The sequence below is a fragment of the Sciurus vulgaris genome, assembly GCF_902686455.1.
Source record: "Sciurus vulgaris genome assembly, chromosome: 8".
NCBI classification, from domain to species: Eukaryota; Metazoa; Chordata; class Mammalia; order Rodentia; family Sciuridae; genus Sciurus; species Sciurus vulgaris.
The window spans coordinates 69,851,774-69,865,747 of NC_136468.1; positions in this window are offsets into that span (position 1 = coordinate 69,851,774).

Here is a 13,974-nt window from a genome sequence, read left to right on the forward strand (position 1 = left end):
TTTACTCTCTGTTTGGGAACAGAGAACAGCTTTAAGGGCTTTGTTCCCATTACTGGGAGGGAAACCTTAGGGAGTTGAGATAAAACAGATAGCTTAAAAAAATGTCCATTCTTTCATTTCCCCATTTTCTTTTCTGGTAAGTTCTAATCATGGAACTTCTGTCTCTATATACTCTTCTCCAAAGCTATTTCCTTGGCAGAGGGACTGGTATTGTTGCCTGAGCATTAGTACCTGTACAGCACTTACTCTTTCCCTGATGAAGGTGACTAGGTGATTTCAGGCAGGCAAGAGCCCAGGGGGCGGGCCACCAATTAGCAGCCCCTTGTTTGCAGTCCTTGATAAACAGTCCTTGATAAAGGCAGGTAAATGTGGTAATCAATGGGCTCCGGAGATCCTTGACATTCCATTCTTCCAGGGGCAGTCTCCAACTTCCAGAGGCAGATGATTTTATGGCCATTTCCTCGATTTGACCTGATCCCCCATTTCTACACTAACTACCTGTTCCCAATTCTGGCTTCATTCCCCCCTCTAATCTCAGGAACTCCATGCTGCTGGGGAAGGAGGTCGATGACCGCTCTAGCTTCTTCGAGCTGGAAGTGGGTGGCGTGGGGCAAGCAGCTTGGAGTTCCTTTTCTAAAAATCGGGTCAATCAAGGGGTCCCAGGAAGAAGCCTGATTGGGGAAGAGCAGGTTGTAAAGTCATCTGGGGGCGGCTGCTTCTATGATAGAAGAACAAAAAGACATGAGTACTGAAATGAGATTAGCACAAAGTAAATGTTGCAGCATCTGAAACATGCCACTGAGTATCATGAAAATGGCAGAAGTTAATCTCTCACCAGGATGTGGAAGAACTGAGAAATTGTTCCCATAACTAGGCCTAGCAAAGGCTGGAGAGAACAAGGCCTTTATTTGGGGACTTTAACATTGTCATAGATGTCCCCAGAAAATATAGTTAAGCTACTTAATGTCATCTGATTTTGTAAAATATCCCTTTATTGGTATAACCTGTGTTTACTAGAGAGCTCTATACTTCTGTTACTTAGGAATAGATAAGCATACTAGCAAACATAGATTAAGTCTACCTGTGTAGCTTAGGAAGGTCTTAAACTGACTAAAAACTTCTGACTCTGGCAGTTTCTCTTGATAGTTATCAGGCACATTTGCTGAAGAATCTTTCTCTCATTTGTAGCTTCCAGCCTTTATTCTAGTGGGCTAATACAAATGTACATCTTAAGTTACATTTAATTATTATTTCCTTTAAATGCCCAAGAATGGCTATATTTTGGTTTTAACTGTTTTGCTGGGTATCTAAGATCAAGCTGGTCAAATTGACCTGGTTCCTGTCTTGTTAAAGAGTCAGCTGAGTTCCCACAGGGGTCCCTCGTACAGAACTTAAGAGCGGTTCCTTAGCTCCACCAGTGACTTTGATTAGGCAGGGTCTCTTGATGAGGTGACTTCCTTTAGAAACATCAAGGGATGTTTCCCCTTTTCCATGACCCTCCTCTGCAGCAGATGCACTGGATAATTTTTCATCCTCTAGTCTCAACAATCTCCTTGATCAGGAGGTTGTGTGACCCAGAGTTGCAACGCTCCTTAGAGAAGTTCTCTTACTCCCTGGGTTCAGGCTAATGTTGAGGGCAAGACCCAAATATGGACTTTTCTTGACCTCTGTATTTAACTCCAATTTCTAAGTTTGATCTTAATTATCCAGCAAGCCAGTCTCACCAGTCATAAATTAAGAGTAATGGGCTTTAACTTTAATGTCCATAACTTTACAGTTATTTACCCTTTTATCTAACTGGAGTCTGCATTAGTACTGGAAGTTACCACTATCTATTCTATAGGTGATGGCTTATTATCACAAGTTACCTAGGTTGTTTGTTCTTGGAGCAGCTACTTCTGCAAAACATTAACAGGTAACAGTTTTACAAAATGAAATTAGCAAGAGTAAAAATATATTCAGCTTGTATAATAGCTATCTTGAATTTTGATTGAGAACTACATTCTATCCCCTATTTGAGATCACAGTACTTTTACAACAAGAACCAATCTTTTGACTATAACTTTAAATAAGCTGAAGTCTGGCTTATTTTGGAGCTATTCTACACACAGTGAGGTGGGAGGCAGAGCCTTATCTCAGGTAAGGCGTGGCTCTTTACAGATCTTAAGTGTTCTAATTCTGATGTTGATCTTTGCTTCTTTTCCTTAAATACCATTAAGTAGTTTACATATACTGTTTCCTGAGTCTATATAAACTTTATAATTAACACAATTTAACATAGTATCTAAAGCATGAATCAAAGAAAGGCTGAGAGAGCTTTTAACTTTCCTTTTGTGTGATTAAGTGGCAAAATGTTTTCATGTTTCTTTCATATTTCACAATATTAACCTTTAAACAAATCAGACTCTAATGTTTAGAAATACATTTACATTTGAAATTCTTTATCTCAGTGTAAAAAGTAACAAATTTTACACATACCCTATTGATAGCAGGTCCTATAATAGAACATTAAATGATAGAAATAAATCCCCAATAAAATTTACCCTTTATAAGTTTAAGATTACCATTACAGACAAGTTTAATCTGGAGGATAGCAGAGCTTAATAAATTCCTTGCTTTAAAAACTTGTGGTCCTGAAAAATATGAACACATTTAATATACAACTAGTGACCATTTCACAAATACCTTGACACTTTTATCTTACCAAATTGAGTTTTTAAAGAGAAATGTATACTCTGTAACAAAGTACAATACTCTATAATAGTTGTTTAACCATAATTGTATACACCCCAATTTTTAAGACTGATTGTTCTAAAGAATAAACTTAATAGACACAAAGTTAAGAGTAAATTAGTGTTTCAAATCCTTGTCATTTTACCATGTCATTCTACCATATAGATTAAACTTTGGTTTATATCAGAACGTTAGTATTTCACCTTAGGAAAAACCTTCAATAGTTTTAGCTGTCTCACATACATATAACCAACTTAGTTACACACAAACTTGTTGAAACTTGCCCTTTACTTACACAGACTTTCTTAGCACTTACTTAGACCCTCATGTATTTCATCACACAAGCACTTTCTTACCCAGAAACATTTCCTTTTTCCTTTTACTAAATATATTTCCATACCCAGAACCTTTTATTTTCTCTTTCCTATTCGTTGTCCCCTTTTTGTTCACATTCTGAAACAACTCTTATGAAATTTCTGAATTTAGATAAATTACTCTATTTTAATAAGATTAATTATTCTGTTATTTATAGTACTCTAATTGAAACACAGTTGAAACTTTTGGGACCCTTTGTATATAGAATTGCACTTGTTAGGACATAACTCTTAGTAACCTTGTTTTTAGTTTAGTGATGACACAAAGCAAGTTTAAACCCTTTTATTTACCAACCTATGAAAACACCAATAATGTTTAAGTATGATACCCAATGGAATTTAATGAGTTAAAAGTACTCGATGTTATTTAACAATTAGCATTTTAACTTTGTAAATTAATCAGATGTCTCTACAAACACATTAGAGTAATCCCATACATGTTGACTCTAATTCACTTATTCTGTAAAAAACCAAGATATCAGACAAGTGTCCTGAACAGTATTTGCTGTCTCTTTCCTGTTGAAGAAAAGTCCTAGAAACAATTGATATTAGACACTTTATTAACATCAATATTTTATTAGCTTGACCACCTAGAGACTTGCAAGTTATTTTCAAAGACATTTTTACTCTTATTAGTTTACCCAATTTGAACCTTTTTAAATCACGTGAATTAAAAGTATCTGGATCCATTTTTAAATCTTAATTTTAGGAGCGCTCAGTTTTGATACAGACAAAACATGACATCAGACAGCACAACATACAAATAACACAAAATCAAGCCCTTGTAACTTTATAGGTGAATCTCCATTGCAGTGTAACAGATGTTCAAAAACTCTAGTTGAATAAAAAATAGAACTGATCAAAAAATCATGAGCTCAAAAAAAACATATAATTAAAAATATAGCATTTACTTTGCTGGAGTTTTAAAGACTCTTTTTACCTTTTCTTTCCCTGGGTTTGAGACCGGTCTCCTACTGAGCCTTTAGGCTTCTTTTATTTATATTTCAATGTAAGCCTGGACTGAGATCTGGAAGGATCTAACTGGTTTTAACAGAAACTCTGTGTCTAAGGCATTTTAGCCATCTCATCCAGACAGGTTGGATGTTAAAATTATGAGACCTTATTTTTCATTACTTTTGAGACTGAAGCTACTTTGCTAAGTTACCCTTCAGGGCTGTCAGGAGGGGGAGTCCAGAGAAGGAACCTTTGGGGTCCACCCGAGAGTAGCCCGGGCCGAGAACCCCCCAGTTGTTCCAACCCTTCCTCCACCTCCGCCACAAACACACAACAGAACCAGATACAGACGGGCGCCAATCTCTGATCCACCAATTGAACCCCATCAGCGCCCTTACCGACGGAGACTACCAGGCGTCTCTGGCTCTCCTCCACCCTTAGGGCGTCCCCCAGGGCTGCAACCTGTGGCCCCCCAGGCACGTCTGCCGGCCACTGTTCGGCCACTCTCACGAGTCACCGAACGGCTGCCACCGAAACCGAAAGCACGCTCACAGAACCAGACCAACTAACAAAACACAAGACAAAGACAGACAACTTCGGGGTACCCCTTCTTACCTCCAAGGTCGACTCCGCGGATGAGGGGGGCCATCTTATCCCGGACGAGCCCCCAAATGTAAGGCCCCCCAAAAAGGAAACCCCAACTCTGTCCCATGGATGGACGGCAACCCCAATCAACCGCAGGAGGCGTCACTTGATGCAAACCGCAAGAGGTGTTTATTCCAGCGCGCTGGGACCCAACTCCAGGAGTCGAGTCCCTAGCAGAAAATCTTGTAGGTTTATAAAGGCAGAAACCACACATCGGGAGGGGTCACACATGAAAGGGAAAAGGGGGACAAAGCTGCCAGGAAATTTCAAAGGGGGTCTGGGTTTGCTGACAAAATGTTTCACAATGTTTTACAACAGGCTGTAGATTCTGGTCAATAGTTTCTGGTAATCCTACTGTTTGAGCACTATCTGGCTATCAGGCTCAATTTACTCTTTTACTCTCTGTTTGGGAACAGAGAACAGCTTTAAGGGCTTTGTTCCCATTACTGGGAGGGAAACCTTAGGGAGTTGAGATAAAACAGATAGCTTAAAAAAATGTCCATTCTTTCAGCACCTAGTATAGTCGTGTTCTGGTCTTTATCGATGAAGACCAGAGCATGACTGGGCTGAAAATCACTACTTAAACTCCTGGACTTTTGGAGTAAACTGTCAGCAGCACCGTGACCACAGGTCTCCATGTTGCTCTGTCTCTTGACTGCCCCAGCTGCTGTCCACTCCATCACTGATTGCTGATCGACCATTGTCATCGAGGCCGAACGACTGCCACCCAGCCTCCAGCTTATCAGACACCTGAAGACATCCAAGACATCCGAGGAGCTGAGAGAGGCTACGGCTGAGAAGAATCCCCTAGGTCTTGCTGACTGAGTTCTTGGCGTTGCATTGAGTAAGTCCATGGGGATTGGACTCTAGTTGAACAAGGGTGTGAATCTTCAATGTATTTGTGACTTGCTATTATTAGGAATGTTAAGTGTGCATTGCATGAATAAAATCCACTTGTTGGAACCAAACTTGATTCCTCTCTTACTCACTGCTTGTGACAGTAGCCCACTCCATCTTTTTCTTCAGGAACATCTTTGGGTCTGGACCCAGAGATACTGGTTTTTGTATAAGATTTTCTAGCTTCAAGATCCTTCCCAGTGCGTTTTTAAAGATTATGTGCTCCAGTGCTGAGCTCCCTTCTCATTTAAAACTTTTCCCAGGTACTCTTCTCTCCCCAGTGCTAACATTTGCATAATGTCAGTATAATATAAACCTAGGAAGCTGGTGTTGTACAAAGCTTATTCACGTTTCACCAGTTTTACAGAACTCAGGTGTGTATCTCTACGCAATGCTATCCCTTGCACAACTTCATATAAACAACTGGATCACAATCAAGCTTCACTACACTACAAGACTCCTTCTGAGGACTCCCCTTTTTAAAAGTTTTTAGCTTTTTTAATGTCCATTTTAGTTATAAATAATATTAGGGTTCATTCTGACATAATTATACAAGCATGGAATATAATTTGCTACAATTCAGTCCCCAGTACTTCCTCTTTCCATTCCTCTTCCCTCCCCCAGTTCCACTTTCTCTGCTCTACTGATCTACTTATTTTTTTAAATTAGTGCCTTACAGATGTATATGAAAGTGAGATTCACTGTGAAATATTCCTATATGTACATAGGAAAGTTAGGTCAGGTTCATTCCGCAGTCCCTCCTCAGGGCTTTTTTTAAAAAGCACTCCCATGTGCAGATATACCTTGACACCATCACACCAACACCTTCAGACTATGGCTGAACAAGAATATTTTGAGCTGGCAGAGCACCTCTGATGTTCAACTGCCTGCGACCAGGTTAAGTTGAATGCCTGCTATTTTACTGTGCTGTACTCTACTGAAAGGTGAAGTACTGGGGACTGAATTGAAATCTTTCATGCTTGTATAATTATGTCAAAATGAACTCTAATATTACATATAACCAAAAGGAATAAAACAAAAAAAATTAAAAACTTGTTTACAATGATTTCTAGTGAGCCTCCAATGAGAAAATATCTCTCTTCTACAACTTAATTTCTACCCACTATCATCCGATGCATGGAGGAGCTCTAGGCCATACAGCAGGAGCATTTAAATGTCACTCTTTACATGTGATGAAATGTTATAAGTCCTTGGCTAAACAGTACAGCAAGTTGTGGGAGTCTTCAGAGAAGAGGCTAGGTGTGGCTTGCTTTATTTTTTTATTTTAAAAAAATTCTCTTTTAGATGTAGATGGACACAATATCTTTATTTATTTATTTTCATGTGATATTAAGGGTCAAACCCAGTGCCTCACACATGCTAGGCAACCACTCTACCACTGAGTCACAACCCCAGTCCAGGTATGACTTTCTTTAAGACATCTGTGAACTAGGTGACACTGTCCAACATTTAAGGATGGTTCTTATCTTTGCATGATGATTGAAATAGTTGAGCCTACTTTCCCCAGTTGAATTCACCTCCTAGTGCACCAATTTGTGTGAATCAGCACCGCAGTATCCTTTAAATTATTACCCCCAAGCTTGTACTACATACACAAGAAAGAGGCCTGAGAATCCTTCTATACTCTGGCCGTATATCACCAATAGGAGAGGTACGGATCATTAGAGCACACTTGTGAGCTCATGGCCTTTCTCCAGTAAGCTACCAATTCAGTTGGTCGGGGAAGGAAGTAGTGAGCAATAAGGCTGGAAAGTGGCCTGGGGCCAAATAATGAGGGGCCTTGTACACTATATTAAGGAGCTTGGATTTTATCCTCTTGTCTGGTAAGAGATAAAGGCACAAATGGTTGGGTAACATTACCTGACTAATCCAATCAGCTGATCTGGGTACCTCGAAATAAATTCAGAAGGTGAAATTAAACTAGATGAATGAGGCTTTTGTGTTTTAGTTTCCAAGGATAGAGTAAGAGATGAAAGCTTTTGTGATTTTGAAACAAAGGGCTTGTTCCATGATGGTGATTTTCATTTCTATAGTTTATCTTTTAAGATAATTTCAATATTACATTATTTATAATTACATGAGGCTTTATTTTACGATCAGAAAAATGTGTAAAATTTAAAATGTATAAAGCAAAATCAGCATGCAAAATCAGAATCTGATTTGAGATGGTAGAGTTAATATTTCCTTATAAATATGTTGTTGTTTCCATGTGGGAGTCACTGTCTTTTTCTGGTTTTACTTGCGTGTAAAAAAAGAAAAAAAGAAGAAAAAAAGGAATATTCGGTCCCTAATACAAAGGAAGAATGATTGCTTAATATTTCTGTTTTAAACCAGTTATTAAATGTCTGTGACAAAATACCAGCTCTGGCAAATGAGGGCTCTGTGTTTGCTGCCACCTCAACCCAAAGGATTAAAGAGCTTCAAATTTGGGAGTGACGCTCTGCTTTGCTTTTCCTCAGTCCCTCTTCTCTGTACTGGGTGGCTGGCCTATCCAGTCACATAGCCAGCCAGACGGAATGAGGAAGCTTGGGATAAAAATCTTTGGGGTCAGGGTGAGGCAACACAGAGGCCAAATTTGCCTGCTTAAGTCACAAAGGCTATTTTCTCTTTTTTGTTTCATCTGCTTCCACCCATCCTCACTCCCAGGGCGGTAGTTTCCCCATCAATTCCTCATTCATTCATTTATCAAATGTTTACTGTGTGCCTATTTTATGATGAGTATCCAGACGCTCTCTTTTCTCATGAGACTTTAATGTGAAACAATCTATAAAGAAGTAAACACAATAAATATACAGTGTCCTTCTGTATCCACAGAGGATTGGTTCCAGACTTCCAGATACCAAAATCCATGCATGCTCAAGTCCCTTATATAAAATGGTATAAAATTTGCATAGCCTACACATCTTCCTACATACTTTAAATCATCTCTATATTAATTATAATACCTAATACAATGTACATGCTATGTACATGCTATTGTAAATATAGTTGTCATACTGTTACTTTGTTTAGGGAATAATGACAAGAAAAGTCTGTATATAAAAGACACAATTTTTCTCCAAACATTTTTTTTTTTTTTTTTTTTTTTGGTACTAGGTATTGAACATAGGGTGCTTAACCACTGAGCCACATCCCTAGCCCATTTTTTATCTTTTTATTTTTATTTTGAGACAGGGTCTCACTAAGTTGCTTAGGGGCTTGCTAAGTTACCGAGGCTGCCTTTGAACTTGGGATTCTCCTGCCTCAGCCTCCAGAGCTGCTGAGATTACAGGCATGCACCACCATGCCTGGCCATTTTGTTTTTAATTTGACACAAAACTGCACATATTTATGGAGTACAGCATGATATTCAATACATATACACAGTATATAATTATCAGGTCAAGGTACCTGGCATACCCATCACCTCAAACATTTATTATTTCTTTGTGTTGGGAACATAAATTCTCTCTACCCCTTTTGAACTATCCAATGAATTGTTGTCAACCACCTTTACCACATTTTTAAAATACTTTCCATTGTGGTTGGTTGAATCCATGGATGCAGAGCCTGTGAATGTAGAGAGCTGACTGTATAAATGATCACCTGTGGTACAGGCTTTGAAGGTGACACATGGAGGGCAACAATCAAAAACAACAAGGGCGGAAGGACTATGCATACTCCCTCCCGAAGGAGAGAGTATTTATGGGAGGATTAGTATGCAGAGACTTGGGGAAAGCTCTTTCAGCAGAGTGAACTGCACAGGATCTTGAGATCGGCGAGAACTCTGTCAGGAGGGGTGTTGTCTAGGACAGAAAGATCAGCAGGTCTGGAATGTAGTGAGAGGAAGTGAAGGTGAGGGGGCTGCCAAAGCAGAAGCCTGGGCATCGAAAATCTTGTTAACCAGAAGGCATTGAAAGGATTTACACTGGGGAAAATATGGTCAGATTAGCATTTTAAAAGATTATTCTGAGAAAAATGCAGACGTGTCTGTTATTATGTGCAGAGCGTATCTCCCAAAGGATACACCAGGAACAGAACAAACTGGGTGGTGGGGGGACAGAGTGGGAAGCAGAATTTTACTGTTAAGTCTTTAATAACTCCTGATTCCATAACATGGAAAGGCACTTATATTCCAAGACTGGAAGCAGGAACAGGAAGTGAGCTACTGTAGAGGCCCAAGATGTATGTGAAACATACTCAGGAACTAATTTAGTGATCAGAAAGGAAAGGAAAAAGGAGGAACTGAGGTAATCCTCCCTTGCTTGAAGATTCTGGATTGAGCAACTAAGTGAATGGAGATGATAAGTACTGAAATTGGGGAGAGCTTAAGAGGGAGTTTGGGGTACAGAGCTCCAGAATTTCTATTTAGGGTGGCTTATGGGTGACTAGTTAGTTGGAAGTAGAGGCTGAGAGATACATATATTAAATGTGCATTTGCATAGCATTTATATCAGTCATGTTTGATTATACTGCAGTAACCTAAAATACACACGTGTGTACACCATGCTTCACAACTTAAAAAAACAAAAACCTCAAAGATCTATATAAAGAACATTTTTTTTTTCTTGCTCAAAGTTTGCTGCAGTTCCAAGTGACTCTTAGGGCTATTTTCCTCCATGTGATGCCTCAACATTCCAGGCTGTTTTAATCTTAGACATCTACATGATCACCGTGGTACAGAAAAAGGGGGGTGGAGTTGTGGGGGAGGGGGGAGTGAAGGGGATGGGGAGCTGCTTTAAAGAGCTCTGCCCAGAAGCAACATGTAACTTTCATTTACGTTTCAGTGGTCAAAGTAAAGGAGATGAATAAATATAATCCTTCCAAATGTCTAGGAAGGGAAAGAGAATTAAAAACATTGGTGAACACAAGTAATGTTTGTCAATACTTTATTTATGTATCAAAGAATGGGGTGGGGGTTATGAGAAGACATGGCTACTGGGTCATCCTGAAGCATCCCTGTTATTCAGTATTGTGTATGTGTGTGTATACAGAAGAATTCCAGTTTTGAACATGTTAAATTCAAGATGCCTTTGCCCAAGTGGAGGTGTCAAATAAGCAGCTAAATCAAAAGCTCAGAAGACAGCCAAGGGTTGGAGATATAAACCTGGAAGATTAAAGCGAATATCTGACAATGGATAAGAGTATGAAATCAGTGATATAGCCTGGTGTGGTTAGGGATAAGATTATTGAAAGAAAATGTTTAGAGGATAATTAGAAAAGAGTTGTGGAAGGTTGGGGATGTGGTTCTGTGATGGAGTGCTTGCCTGTCCCACAAGGCTCTGGGTTCGATCCCCAGCACTGTGGCAGAAGTGAGAGTGACATTATTAAAACTAAGAGAAAAGAGTTTTAAAAGTTTTATGTGTTTTGGCTCCTATCAAAGTAATCCCCTCCACTTGTGAATTCCTTTCCTGCATCTTGATTCTTCCTTCTCTGCTGAATACTATCTGTTAGCACTTAAACATGCTCTATTAACATCTCCAGTTTTATAAAGCAAGGCGCACTTCTCTCTTTGTTCTAACCACCATTATATCACAAAGTTCTGGGCACATGGTTATCCTTCCAGTCATTCTTTTGACATTCCATGTTCTTTGGTACTTTTGCACTTAACTCCTCTCACTGCCTAGCTTCTCCCATCTCCAGGTTTTACTGAAGATTAATTCTTTCTCATATTTCAGGACTCAGATTATTATATCATCTTCCCAAAGAGGCATTCTTTGATGATTCTATATAAACAAACCCACCCTGCTCTATTACATCTCCCTGCTATATTTACTTTATAGCATTTACAATGGTCTGAAATTATTTGTTTACATGTATACTATCAGTTTCACCCCACTAGAAAGCAAGCTCCAAGAGAATATAAGGGAAGTTTAGTTGGGGGTGGAGGAGAAGGTTGGGAAACGTAAGGAGTGGTTATTTCCTCCCAAAGGGTCACCTTTTCAGCAAATTCAGGGCAATATGTTGATAGGAAAATTGTTACTACTCTGATGAAATAGTATTTGAGCAAGCAGTCTGAAATTCAGTTTGTGACAACACAGTAGCCAAAGGGTGAGACTCATAAGTGCTTGCTGTCCCACCAACCAATGTTATAGGGCTCACTATCCTGCTTGTTCGGGCCCCAGGCAAGATAACCCTACTGTTAAAACCTGACTACACCCTTGGGGCAGCACCTCATTTATCTATACATCATAGTACACACAACAGTGTTAAACACTTACGTGCTCAATGATTACTGAATAAAGGTCTATGAAGACAATGGTTATACAAAAATTTCTGACATTCAGCAGGGTCTTCTCCAAATCATATCATACTACAGAAGCTGGAGAAACAGATTTCTACACAATGAAAGCCTCGGTTGTTTGTCCCACCATACTTGGATACAGAATCAGAGGGCTTCTCAAAATTTGTTGACCCCTTGCATCAAAATCTTGTAGGGTCTGGGAATCACAAACTGAATGTTTGACTTGTAAGATAATTGGATAATTATTATGGATTCGACTCTTAGTTTTTGGTCCACAATACATTAATACTTATTTGTACACATTGTGTTATTACTATTGCAGTTTTGTCTCTTCGTGACTTCCAAACTTTTGATGAAGTACGATGTATTTGGAAGATTTTATTTATCTGTGACTGGTGCCACCTAGTGGGCATCATTTAAACAGGGTTGATTCTAGGATTTTTATCTACTTGGCAAAGTTGATGAAGCCAAAATTCATCAAATGCTTATTTCTGTTAGGCATTGTGTTAGGTGTACTGTTAATTTATTTAAATTTATTGACCAATTTAATATCCAAAACAATATTATGGGTGGGAACAACTATCCCTATTTTACAGAAAATGGAAACTAAGTCAAGAATTATCTAAGGCCACTCAGGAAGTAAATGGCAGAGCTAAAATTCCAGAGGCTAAACCCTTAACTACTATATTAAAACACCGAGTCACCTCTATAATTAGAGAAATCAGTACAATATGTTTGTATATTGGGAGATAAGTGGATGTTGATGGTGTGGTTCAGCACCCTGGAAAGGCTTAAAGAAGTGTTAAGTACTAACAGGTTTCAAGGAAGCAGCTTGACCATCTTCTGGAACATTAAGAAGGGGCCAAGAAATGTCCTGCACTGGACCCTGTGTGGATAAGATTCATTCTGAATTCTTTTGGTGACTCAGGGAAGGGTGAAGGTGGGTGAAGTCATCAATTCTATTGTCTCTTATTGTAGCAGACAGGCAAACAGCAACAGACAGTAGCAATAAATGGAAGAATTGAAGTACAGTGAAGGCTGATGCTCTCCTCCTATAGCAAAGAAGAAAGTTCAGACCATTCTGACAATGTGAAGTGTTTATTCTTTGGTTTTAAAGTTTCAATGTTTTTATTTATTTTTATATGGTTTTGAGGATTGAACCCGGTGCCTCACATGTACAAAGCAAGTGCTCTACCACTGAGCTACAGCCCCAGCCCTGAAGTTTTTATTCATGATAAAAGGGGAGTATATCATTCTCCTGTTTCTAAATGAGAAGTTCATTATCCTTGAGTGCCCATCCCTTCTGTTGAGTAGACCTTAGGGGTATCTTCATGACACTGTTAAGAATTTCCTGTGTAACTCAGGAAAATTAAGTCATTCCCAGACGTATTAGTCAGCTGGGGTTACCATAATAAAAAACACCACAGACTGGGTGACTTCAGCAATACTCTAGGCCTGTGGTGGAAATGGCAGCCCTCATTTCTGAATTGCCTTTGATATCTGTCTTCCCTTTTCTATAGAAACAATATGTGTTCATAGCTACATGGCTCTATGATCCTGTTCTAAAAAAAATCCAAGAAGCCTTGACAGCATTCCTTCACTGTGTCTTTTTTTTTTTTTTTAAAGTGGGGATTGAACCACATTCCCAGCCCTTTTTTGTATCTTATTTAGAGACAGGGTCTTACTGAGTTGCTTAGGACCTCATTAAATTGCTGAGACTGGCCTTGAATTCACAATCCTCCTGTCTCAGCTTCCCTAGCTGCTGGAATTATAGGCGTGCAGCACCACACCCAGCTTTTCATTGTGTCTAGACTTCTTTTTCCCCTTCAGTTCAAATTGGCAATGTCTCTATTGGTATAATACCATCCCTACTTCTGATTTCTCTTGAAGAGGCTGAGTAAGTCCATGAATCATATCTTTTGTCAATTGGTTGTTTTGAGACAAGGCAGAGGTGGTCCCTGATTCCTTCACCCAGGTTTTCCAGTGAACGCATCTTTGAAATAACTGTATGCACCAATGACCAGGTTCAGGAGCTGCTGACTCCCCCAAGCTTTACCATAACCTGCACCCTCACACGTGAATGGACCTGAACTTCAACAATATACGAATGTTCCTGGAGTGGGAGTA